Source organism: Tamandua tetradactyla, chromosome 1, assembly GCF_023851605.1.
Source record: "Tamandua tetradactyla isolate mTamTet1 chromosome 1, mTamTet1.pri, whole genome shotgun sequence".
Classification (NCBI taxonomy): Eukaryota; Metazoa; Chordata; class Mammalia; order Pilosa; family Myrmecophagidae; genus Tamandua; species Tamandua tetradactyla.
In genome coordinates this window covers 115,958,933-115,972,131 of record NC_135327.1, presented here as the reverse complement: position 1 = coordinate 115,972,131, position 13,199 = coordinate 115,958,933, and positions in this window count along the sequence as shown.

Here is a 13,199-nt window from a genome sequence, read left to right as displayed (position 1 = left end):
TTCCTTTTTGACTAGACAAAAAGCAAAGAAAGAAATGAAGGGAGGCATTCGCTGATGCTAAGAAAGCCTTCTTTAGGAAAGCTGAAAGGGCCTGTAATTAGTTCTAAAATACCATCTTAAATCCACTGTGCATATATTTTTCATGCAAAAAATTTTGAACACTGGAGACCAAAAGGCCTGGAATGTAAAATGATGGAGCTAAACTCCTTTTTGAAATAGTTGTAATGCAATTCCCAGTTGCTGGATTGATTTGATCTTTTTATCTTGGGAAGAAATTAACCTTGCAATATCAACAACATTTTCTAATTCCTCTTTGATTATTTTTATAATCCTAGCAGTGACTGATTTTGCATAATTGTCCTGAAAAAATGAATTACATAAAAATAATCCAACAAGTTATAGAGGAATATAATTGTATAGTCCATTTTCTAAATTAGTTTATTTTTTAGAAAATCTGATGCTACTTTCTAGTTGAACAACAGACACAATGGAGTTCTCCCATGCCAACTGTTTGACTTTGCTTGGAAAGAAACTATATATGTTAAAGGCCAAATTTTAGCATGCTGTTGTTTTTTACCTGTCAATGGAGAAATAATAAACTAAGCTGCAAGGCAATAATAAAGACATTTATTTGGGGTCTTAGAATTGCAATTTGGTGAGCACAGATTCAGGCAGAAACCCAAATTGTGTCCTGTCATGGCATTTTCAAGCAGGGGTTTTTAAAGAAAAAAGATCAGATACATTGTTTGTGGTTGATGAATATTTGGGGAATTTCAATTGTCCTCCATATTAGATAGTTTACTGCGTTCTTTATTTTGTTGTTTGTTTATGGTGTCCTGATTTCCTTAGGGTTTTGTGGAAGTTTACTGCTTGAGTCTTTGCATACTTTGACAATTTCTAATATCTGGCTGATTTTTGCCTAAGAGTACCCTCCAGAATTGACCTCTTGTGACTCCATTTTAAAGTTCTTAGCCATAGTAACTCTGTTTTTTTTTTTTAATATATTTTTACAATCCATTAGTTACTCTTGCTAGTCCAAATGACCTCTCTGGGACTGATTTTCTACATCTACGAAATGCAGCTTTACCAGAAGATGCTCTCTGAGGCTTTTTACTCTTCTAACATTCTGTTTTTACATATTACACATTTTCATCTTACTTATACTAATTATTTGTTTTCCATGTAGTACTCTAAAATAACATTGGAGAATGATAAAGGGAGAGTTTAAAGGAAGACTAGCTAATTGGGAAAATAATGGTTCCTTTTAAGTTACATTGCGTACAGGAAAATGCTCTCAGGAGTAATGTTTCTCAGACTTTAATGTGCAGACAAATCACGGTGGGTCTTAAAATGCAGACTCTGATTCAGCAGGTCTACGGAGGAGCCTGAGAATGTGCATTTCTCTCAAACTGTCAGGTCATGTCCTGGCTGCTGGCCACAGATCACATTTTCAATAGCACAGCTCTGGTAGTGGAACTAAAATGCGTATAAGAATCTGGGGATATAGTATACATATACTACAACCAGCAAACAGCAACCCTAAGTCAAACCATGGGCTATAGTTAGTAGTAAAATTATACAAATGTGCTATCATCAATTGTAACAAATGTTTCACACAGTGCAAGGTGTTTATATTATGGTGGATATGGGAATCCTGTATTTTATGCATGATTGTTCTGTAAATCCACAACTTCTCTTATAAAGGGGGAAAAATCTGGAGGAATTATTAAATATTCAAATTATGTATCCCAATTAAGACAGATTCTTAATCTTAATCCACATTCCTGTGGTTATGAAGCCATTGTATTATAGGCTCTCTTGAGGGTGTTACTTGTAGTTAAGGTGTGACCAGTTGAAGCAGGGAGGGCAATCATGCAAATAACTGGAGTCTTTTATAAGCAGAAAAAAATCAGGCAGGAGGAGATGGAAGCCAATGTAACTGGAACAGAAAAGAGGTAACATCGCTGTCAGGCAGGGATAGAAGACAAGGAAACCCAAAGATCCTCTGCAGCCAGCACTGGAAGGCAGCAGACTTCAGGAAGAAGGTATCGCCCTGATGATACCTTGATTTTGGAGTACTCAAAGCTTCAAAACCTATAGCCAATAAATTCCTGTTGTTTAACTCAACCCATTTCGGGGTGCTTGTCATAGCAGACTGGAAAAACTAAAGATACGAATCCTGGGTGGTACAAATGTCAGTGATTCAGAGATTAAAAAATTAATACACTTGAGAATTACTAGCATAGATTTGCGGCAGGAATTGTTCTACCAGCATTTTCTATTCTCTCCAGGTTCTCTTTCCAAACTCAGCCACTGATAAGTTTATTACTGCATTTGTGTTCTTTTAGTCTCATACAATAGGTGAAGCTTAAAAATATAGACCCTGTTATCCTTTACCCTCTCTTCTGATTTACCTTAGTCCTGACCAGATGGGCTTCATTCTTCTCTCCAGTTGAACCCTGACGTCTTTTTCATTTTCTTCAACAGTTGCTGTGTGTAGCAATATTGACTTTCAGAGCTGGAGAACTCCAACTCTGAGTTTTAGGTGTTGCACAGGTACCCAAAGTTCCAGGGAGATGTTACCTTATGCATATATAGCACAGCATCTCAAAATCTAGAAATAACATTCATAGTACTGGACTATGTGACTGTTATAAGATCTTACAAATGAGGCCCCAATTTTCTTATAAGTAGTTTCTAAAAGATACCATACAACATTTGTTCTTTTATTTCTGGTTTATTTTGTACCACATAATGTCCCCAAGGTTCATCCACCTCATTGCATGCCTCATGACTTCGTGCCTTTTGTAATTGCACAATATTCCATCATATGTATGTACCATAGTTCGCCATTCTACTTCTCAGTCAATATATCCTTCAGCTACCTCCAACCATTGGGCATCATGGATAGTGTTCAAAGAAAACAATCCATGTTTACTCATTTATTTGTACAATCATCAATATTCTCAACTTTTGACAATTTTCATTCCACCACCTTCACCAAATAGAAAATCCAAACCTCCCCATAACTCTTATCCTTTCCCTGCAATTATTTACCTCTGGTACTGCTATGACATGGTTGATATCCTCCTCTTAAATATAGGCATAGCATGTAATAGTAGTTTTCCCCTATACCCCTCTATTATTGACTGTTTGTACACAATTCATACCTTTGAAGTAGTTCATACAAGAACTTATTTATATTTGTGGTGTTAATTGGTGGTATACATGGTTCTATACAACCACTTTCAATCATGTTCCCTTTAAAAATGACAATACTGCTTATAAGCCCACTAATGAACTGCCTTCAGTTCTGTTTCTTTACATTTAAGTTCAACCTCATTAGCTAATCATTCGCTGTGTATCTCTACATCCCTATTTTCTACATTATAAGCCTCTGAGTTTACCTTTACCAAGTTGATAATAACAAAATCATTCAATATCTATCCTTTCATGTCTGGTTTATTTCACTCAGCATTGTGTCCTCAAGTTTCATCCATGTTGTTGTATGCTGCAGGACCATGTTTCATCTTATTGCTGCATAATATGTATATACCACAATTTGTTTACCCACTCGCCTGTTGATGGACACTTGGATTGTTTCCATCTTTTGGCAGTTGTGAATAATGCTGCTACAAACATCAGTGTGCCAATGCCTGTTTGTGTAACTGCTTTCAGCTCTTCTGGGTATATACCAAGTAGTGGTATTGCTGGGTCATAGGACAATTTGATATTTAGTCTCCTAAGGAAGCATCAAACTGTCTTCCACAGTGGCTGCACCATTATACATTCCCACCAGCAGTGAATCAGTGTTCCAATTTCTCCACATCCTCTCCAACATTTGTGATTTCCTGTTTGTTTAATAACAGCCATTCTTATAGGTATGAACTGATATCTCATTGTTATCTTGATTTGCATTCCCTTATAGCTAATGAAAATGAGCATCGTTTCATATGTCTTTTAGCCATCTGTATTTGCTCTTCAGAAAAATATCTATTCATATCTTTAGACCATTTTATAATTGAGTTGTTTTTTTGGGGGGGGGTTGACTTGTATGGTTTCTTTTTGTATATAGGATATCAATCCTTTACCTGGCATATGATTTCCAAATATTTTCTCCCCTTGAGTAGGCTGCCTCTTAACTTTTTTGACAAAGGATTTGAGGCCCAGAAGTGTTTGATTTTGAGAAGTTCCCATTTATCTATTTTTAGTTTCACTGCTTGTACTTTGGGTATAAAGTTTAAGAAGCTATCTCCTGCTACTAGGTCTTGAAGATGTTTCCTATAGTTCTTTCTAGGAGTTTTATGGTACTGGCTCTTATATTTAGGTCTCTGATCCACTTTGAGTTAATTTTTGAATAAGGTATAAGGTAAGAGTCCCCTTTTATTATTTTAGCTACTGATATTCAGTTCTCCCATGCCCATTTATTTAACAGAATATTCTGTCCCAGTTCAGGTGATTTGGGGGCCTTGTCGAAGTCCAGTTGAGCATAGATTTGCTTGTCTATCTCTGAACTCTTGATCTAATTCTATTAGTCAATTCTTCTGTCTTTGTGCCAGTACCATGCTGTTTTTACCACTGTAGCTTTAAAATAAGCATTAAAATCAGAAAGTGTTATTTATCTCACTTCGTTCTCGTGTTTTTTTTTTAAATAGGACATTTTTAGCTATTTGAGGTCTCTTTCGCTTCAAAATGAATTTCATAACTCTCTTTTCCAAGACTTCAAAGTAGGTTGTTGGAATTTTGATTGGTATTGCATTGAATCTGTAGATCGATTTGGGTAGAACTGACATCTTAACTACATTTAACTTTCCTATCCATGAGCAGGGGATGTTTTTCCACCTATGTAGATTTTCTTTGATTTCTTTTAGCATTGTTTTGTGGTTTTCTGTGTACAAGTCCTTTGCATCCCTGGTTAAGTTTATTCCTAGATACCTGATTCTTTTAATTGCTATTTTGAATGGAATTTTTTCCTTAATTGTTTCCTTATTTATGTCATTGCTTGTGTATAGAAACATTACTGATTTTTGCACATTAATCTTGTATCCTACCACTTTGCTGTATTTATTAGCTCAAGAAGCTTTGTTGTAGATTTCTCAGGACTTTCCAAGTATACTGCCATGTCATCTGTAAATAATGAAAGTTTTACTTCTTCCTTTCCTATATGGATGCCTTTTATTTCCTTGTCCTGCCTTATTGCTCTAGCTAGAACTTCTAGTACAATGTTGAATAGTAGTAGTGACAGAGGCCATTCTTGTCTCATTCCTGATCTTAGGTAGAAGGCTTTTAATCTCTCATCATTGAGTACGATGCTGGCTACGGATTTTTCATATCTGCCATTTATCATTTTAAGGAAGTTTTCTTCAATTCCTACTTTTTGAAGTGCTTTCCCTCAATTTTTTGGAAGGGTTTGCGCAGGACTGGTGTTCATTGTTTTTGGAATGTTTGGTAAAATTCCCCTTGAAGCTACCTGGCCCTGAATTTTTCTTTGTAGGAAGATTTTTGATGACTGATTGAATCTTTTTATTTGTGATTGGTTTGCTGAGTTTTTCCATTTCTTCTTAAGTCAGTATAGTTGGTTGTCTGTTTCTAGGAAGTTGTCCATTTCCTCTATGCTGCCTAATTTTTTGGTGTATAGTTGTTCATAGTATCCTCCTATGATTTATTTCTTTTGGGTCCATCATAATGACTTCCCTCTCATTTCTGATTTTGTTATTTGCACCCCCTCTATATTTTTATTTGTTAGACTAGATAGTGGTTTGTAGATTTTGTTTATTTTTTTCAGAGAACTAACTTTCAGTTTAATGATTCCTTGTACCTATTATTTTTGTTCTCCAGTTTATTTCTGTTTTAGTCTTTTTTATTTCTCTTCTTCTATTTGCTTTGGGGTTAGTTTGCTGTTCGTTCTCTAGTTTCTCCATGTGAGCAGTTAAGTCCTCGATTTTTGCTCTTTCTTCTTTTTTAATATGGGCATTCAGGGCAATAAAATTCTCTCTCAGCCCTGCCTTTGCCATATTGCATAAGTTCTGATATGTTGTATTCTCATTTTCATTCATCTCCAGACATTTACTAATTTCTCTAGCAATTTCTTCTTTGGCTCACCATTTAAGAGTGTGTTATTTAATCTTCATAAAGTTGTGAAAGTTCTGACTTTCTAGTGGTTATTGATTTCCAGCTTCATCGCATTGTGATCAGAGAAAGTACTTTGAATGATGTCAACCTTCTAAAATTTACAGGCCCTGTTTTAAGTTCCAACATATGATCTATCCTGGAAAACATTTCATGAGCACTAGAAAAGAATATATATCCTGGTATTTGGGGACGAAATGACCTATATGTCTGCTAGGTCTAATCATTTATCAAATTGCTGAAGTTCTTTATTTCCTTGTTGATCCTCTGCCTGGTTGTTTTATCTACAGAGGAGAGTAGTGTGTTGAAACCTCTCACTATTATTGTTGAAACATCTATTGCTTCCTTCAGTATTGCCAATGTTTGCCTCTTGTAATTAGGAGCTCCTTGATTGGGAGCATAAACATTCATGATTGTTATTTCTTCTTGGCAAATTGTCTATTTTATTAGTATAGTAGTGTCCTTCCTTATCTTGGTGCAGGGGCATGGGGCAGAGTGTGGTGTAGGGTGCAGGTTGCAGGGTGCAGTACAGGCGTTCTGGCCATGGGGGTGTGTATCACAGGACATGGAGTGAGTACAGAAGTGTGGGGCGGGGCACAGTGTGACAGTGTGGGGGTGCCAGGGCTGGATGCTGGGCATGGGGTGCTGAAGCATGGGAGTGTGGCGTGAGGGCAGGGTGTAGGGGCATGGGGGTGTGCAGTAAGGCTTGGTTGCTTCCTTGTCCCTACCTCTCTGTCTGTGCACTCTTAGGCTCTGGGCTTCCACGTGGAAAGTGGAGCAGTAGGCTCTGTGTACTAGCTGGATGGTCTTTATGAGTAAGAAAAGCAAGTTTGCTGTCTTCTGGGTTCCCTTAAGGAGCTCTGGCCTGCGAAGCTGAGGGGGCTGATCTCCCAAGCTAACTTTGGAGGAGGCAGTTTCCTGGGCATGGCCTTATGTGCCTGTGGAGTCTTTTTTTTTTTTTTACATAGGCAGGCACCGGGAATCGAAACCAGGTCCTCTGGCATTGCAAGCAAGCATTCCTGCCTGCTGAGCCACCGTGGCCCACCCTCCTGTGGAGTCTTGACCAAGCATTTACCCCATTCTCTATGTCCCAATTCCTCTGCTTTTTCATCCAAGACCTTCCTATATAGTGAAGAAGACTCTCTCAGGTCACTTGCACTCTGGAATTGCTGTCCCGGTCATTTTTCTGTCACTTCTCTAGTTGTTCCATGGAACAGCTTATCCTATTCTGTCATCTTCCCAGAAGGTTTCCCTTTTATTTTTATTTTATTTTTTGTATGGGCAGGCACCGGGAATTGAACCCAGGTCTTTTGGCATGGCAAGCGAGAACTCTGCCTTTTGAGCCACCATGGCCCGCCCTCTCCCTTTGATTTTTAAACTTGGGCTTCAGGAGTCTTTTTACTTCTTTAGCAAGCATTTGTGAAGTTACCATAAGTCAAAGCAAAACGTGGAGAGAAACCCATCCTAAAACTAAGAAAGCTCAAATCTTAATTCTATCATTGCTAACTGTTCACCCATCCATCCATTCATTCATTCATTTTATAATTTCCTTTTACCTGAAACTGTGGGAGATCCCTGTCATTATATGTAAAAATCAGATGTGCTCAACAGCATTGTGACCTACTGGGAGCTTCCAACAAGAAAAATTATGACTAGAGTTTATAGGGATCAGGGCAATAATTCACAGAATGCTTTAAAGTCATCCACTGAATGACTCTGTATGAAAATATGGCTAAGTAATTATTTCATTAATCATTGCATTGCACTTTATGTTCCATACATAGATTGGCTATACAAATTTTCCAAAAAGTTTTTTCTGACCTGTGAATAAGTGATAAGTCATTTCTCCAATATGAAGACACTGTGACTGTAGATACTAGACATTTGGGCGTAGTGTCTGTTACACATTTTAGTATGTATGATCCAACAATAGAAATGCCCATCTTGAATAGTGTCCATCTGAATTGAAAATATGTCAGTTTCTTTTCAATATCATCAACAGACTTCTTAATTAAGCTGTCAATACATACTTTCAATAGTAGCGTTCTTTGAAAAATGGATTGTGTAACTGTTGTTCCTTCTTACTTGTATGTAACATATCTTCATTAAAAAAACACAAAAAATCATGTAGATATAGCTCTGTTGGTTAACATCAAAATCAGTTATATGAATAGTCCTTTTCATTTTGGAGACAGAGAGAAAAAATGGGCATCTAGAATTAATGTGAAAATTAAATTAGAGACAGAAAATAGAATGACAAATTGCATTTTTTTAAATCTCAAATAACTGATATCTTATTACACAGGATTTTTTCTTTTCTATTTATATAGTCCATGGATATAATGAGAGATGTTCACAAACATTCTTCCCTTAACAAATATTCATTGATCTCTAGTCATGTATTAGGAACTAATCTAGTTTCTGGAGTTAAAGTAGGGAACAATTAAAAGAAAACTGCAGTTTTGACATTAATTCACTGATGAACAATCACAAGAAGAGCAGCAATGCAGGTTTCCCTACCTGGAAGGTGATGCTGCAATGATTTTCAGGACATTTTTTAGTAAAGTCAGGTATTTTATTCTGATCATTCATTGTATGTATGGAGTAGAATAATGGCCAACCTCTCCTTCTGAATAGAATATTTTGATAAGACTTCAACTCATTAAATAAACATTTAATAAAAGCAATGATTCTTCTTCTTCTTCAAAAAAAAGAAAACTGCAGTAAAAAAATACTTGCATTCTATTGGGATATATTCAAAGGGAGGAAGGACTAAATAAATAAGAAATTAGATTTTATAGCAAGCCAGGTGGTGGTGGTAAAATTCTCTGCAGAAAATAATAAAGTAGGAAAAGAGGATGGGACATGCTGAGAAGAGGGTAATGGTAATTTCCCAAGGAGGAAAAATCTCACTGAAAATGTGACATTTAAATAGGACCTAAGGAAGGTGGGGGAGTGAGCTCTTCAGTTACCTGGAGAAAGGGAACAGAAAGAAGAAATATGCTCAAGCATGTGCCAAATTCAACAAACAGCCAGCAGACCAATTTGGCTAGATTATAGGGAGCAAAACAGGGAGAACTTGCTGTTTAGAAACTTTGTATGTTATTAGAAATTTTGGCTTTTAATATGAGTGAAATAGGGAACATCGTAAGTTTGGAGCAGAGGTACCAGGAGCTGTGATTTTCATTTCGAAAGGGTCTTTGTGGCTGTTGTGCTGAGCATAGATTCTAGAAAAGAAAGGGAAGAGTCTGGGGTACCAAACAGAACAGATGCCAGCAAACTACAGTCCATAGTTAAAATCCAGCCTGCTTTTTGTTTTGTTAAATTGATCTTTATTGAAACACAGCTAAGGCCATTTGTTTCCATTGTCTATGGTTGCTATCACATTGTGGCAGAGTTAAGTAATTGTTACAGAGACTTTATGGCTGGCACTACCTAAAATTATTATCTGGAGCTTTACGGAAAAAAAGCTTGCACACCCTGAACTAGCAGGTTATTGTAATTGCAGTTAATCAAGTGAGAGATGATGGAGGTTTGGATCAGGAGAGCAGTAGCGGAAGTAATGAGAAATGTTCAGATTGAGCATACATTTAGAAGGTAGGTCCAAAAGAATGATCTGACAGAAGAGGGATATAAGAGAAAGAGAATAATCTTGAATGACTCTTTGGTTTATTTATTTATTTTCCCGAGTGAAGGGAAGTACGGAGCTGGCATTTACTGAGTTGAGGAAAATGACGGGAAGGTCAGGTTTAGAGGTTTTGAGGCATTGATCAGGAGTTTATTCTTTAAGATTACTAACATATCCTGACAGATGTATATAGAAGACAATTGCACATCTGAGTCTAGAATTTAAGTGATAAGTCTAAGCTGATGATACAAATTTGTGAGTTTTCAGCATATTGATGGTATTTAAAACTATGGATGAAATCACAAGGGAGTGATGTTATATGAAGAAGAAGCTCTATTATTAGAACTTGGGCTTGGAGCCTTACAATTTTTAGAGGTCATGTAGATGTGGTGAAACCAATAAAATGGAATAAGAAGGAACAACCAGCAAAATAGGCAGAGAACCACATGAAATCCTTGAGGCCATGTTAAGCGAGTATACCAAAGAGGCTATCATTGGCCATCTTAGATGCTGCTGCTCTTTTAGGTAAAATGAGAGTAGAAGATTCAACATTGGCTTTAACTAAGTGGAGATCATTGATAACATTGCGTTGAGTTATGGTGGCTAATGAAGTGACATTTTCATTGGACTGGGTTCAAGAAAGCATGGGAAGAAGGGAACTGAAGTCAGCATGCAAAGAAAAGTGTCTGGGGGGGGTTCTAAAGGAGAGAAGAAGGTAATGAGAGATGCAATATGGAAGTTTTTTCCCACTTTTTGTAAGATTGGAGAACTAGCATGTGTGTGTGTACTTGGGAAATCACTGGGTCAAGAAGGAAAAACAACATTAGAGAGAAAGAAAAATTTCTGGAGCAATATTCTTGAGCAGGTTAGGGAAGATCAAATGCAGAGCATTAGTGGAAGAAATGTCCTTCAATGAGAGCACAGATATCTATGGGCACAGATACAAATAAGTGAGCAGATATGATGATAGCAGCTTCGGAGATAATCTCTCGATTGCTTCTTTTTTTTTCACATAGGAAGCAAAGTCAAGATGGGGAAGAGATCTTAAAGATATGAGAAAATAGTAAAGAGTGTGTAAGCCTCCTCTAAGAGAGGGGGCATGTGACTAGACTAGGGTGGTATAACAGAATTTCTGTGTAATATCAAGGCTAAGATTCACACACACACACAAAAATATATAACAATAATTTAAAATGAAAATATTGTAAGTGTGTGACAACTGGATAATAGAGACATAAAGGATGGTCCAGAGCTTTCAATCAATGGATTATTGTGTAATCATTAAAGTAATTTTTTAATGTGTTTAATGACATTGGAATAACCCACCAAACTGTGTTCTGTGGAAAAGGAAGATCACAAACCTTTATATTTCAGACTACTATTATCACATTTTGACAAGTGGCATTCAGATGTATACTATACAGTCACATCACTGGGAAGTGACAGGGCTAGATTGGATCCCAGGCCTGTCTGATTTCAAACTAGTCATCACACAGCTTCATTTTGGATTTTATTTCAAGTATCTTCATCACATGGTTAATTTATTTTAACTTTTTTTTTTAAACTTCCAAATTTTAAAATAAAAATTATTGCATGCTGTCTTCTACATAGCAATTAATTGTTTCAATTTCAGTACATAATTTTTCATAGAAACTGATTTCATTTCTTTCTAATGTTTCAGGTCAGTCATTCTGAACTACTGGGTTTTTGTGAAAGCTGTTTCTTTCATTCAATATATTAGCCATACCTTTGTCAACACATTAGACAGCCCTTTGTCATTTGTAAACTTAAATATTCCAGTGACGCTTTCATGCAAATCACTAAAATCTTTAACACATTAATTCATTCTTTGCAAATGATATATAAAAGAAATGGAATTACAAAGGCTTTTTTTTTTTAACAATGCGAGAGGCCTTGTATGATTAAGTGGAACAAATTTCAATCATACATAAATAAAAAAACAAAACCCAAATTTATTGTGGGTCACTCCTCTCTGGTGATTTCTCTAGGAAAAATGGCCCCAAATTTTAGTTTTAGCCTCAAAAGACTTTCTAGTTTGTCTCTACACCTGCTCTCTGACACTGGCGCTTAGATAGATGGTCTTACCTCTTTCTGTGACCATAAAAAATGTTACCTGTACACTGATAATTCCAAAATTTATATCTTTTGTTCCGGCTTATTCTCTGAGCTTGAGTCACATATATTCAACTGTCTTCTTGGCATTTCGCCTAAGGTGATTCAAACATACTATATTTAAAACAGACCATCTGATTTCCTTTCCATTCACCAAGGTGTATCACTTTCTCAAGCCATGAATCATCCTTAATTCCATCCTTTCTTTCATAACTATATTCTGCTTAATGAACAAGTTTGCCAGTTCTTCCTCAAAAATATTTGTTTACTCAACCCGTTTTTCTATGTCTCTCCCAACACTTCCTAGTCCGAGTCCCAGATATCTGCAGCCTGAATTACTACAACAGCCTCCTAACTAGTCTGATTGTCTTCCCATCCATTTGTCTAATATCTCTATATTAGATTGTTTGGAACATCATGCAGATTATGCCACTCCCCTATTTAAAATCTCTCAATGGCTTTCTGATGTGCTTAGAATAAAATTAAAACTTTTATTCTAGATGCAGATAATGTCCTAGATACTACATGATGTAGCTCTTGTCTGGATTTCCAACCATCATACTCCCCTTTGCTTTTTTTTTTTTTATTCACACTGTTCTTCTTTCTCTTCTTTGAAGACACCAAGCTGTTCTAGCTTTCAATTCTTTGCATCCACTCTTGCCTTGTCTGGACAACTTCCCCTTGGCTCATTTCATTGTTCAGGTCTCAGATGAAATGTCACCCTGGGAGAAATGCTTCCTGAATATCCTCTGGAGTAGGGTTTCCCACTCCTGAATCCCTGTTTTCTCTAACAAAATATTCTGCTAATTTCTTCTGCAGAACCTTGCCATCATTTTTAGGTAACTTGTCTATCTATTCATTTAACTGTTTATTTGGTGTGTCACTAATTTGCTTTAGTTTGTCACCAAAACCCCTGTCATATATCGGATTCTTACTAAATAATTGCTGAATGAATGGAAGGGTGAATGAATGGCTGAATATACCGTTTTCACTCCTCATGGAAGTTATAGGTCACTTTCATACTTTATAAATTCATTAATTTCCACATGCAGTCAATTGATATTTAGATTTCAGGTGATAATTGTCTTTTTAACACTCTTTTAGTCCTCACTTTTAGCATGAAAGGGTTGTTTTAAGCAATTTCTGGAGCCCTTTGGTAGAGCAAACTTCTAAATCTTTTTGTCTTCCTTCTCCCTGAATAATTCCAACGGATATCTAACAGAAACTATTTAGCAGGACACCCCCTGCTGTTTCTCATTTTAACTCAGGTCTTTAGCTCTAGGTGGATGCTGTCCCTGTTTTAATCACC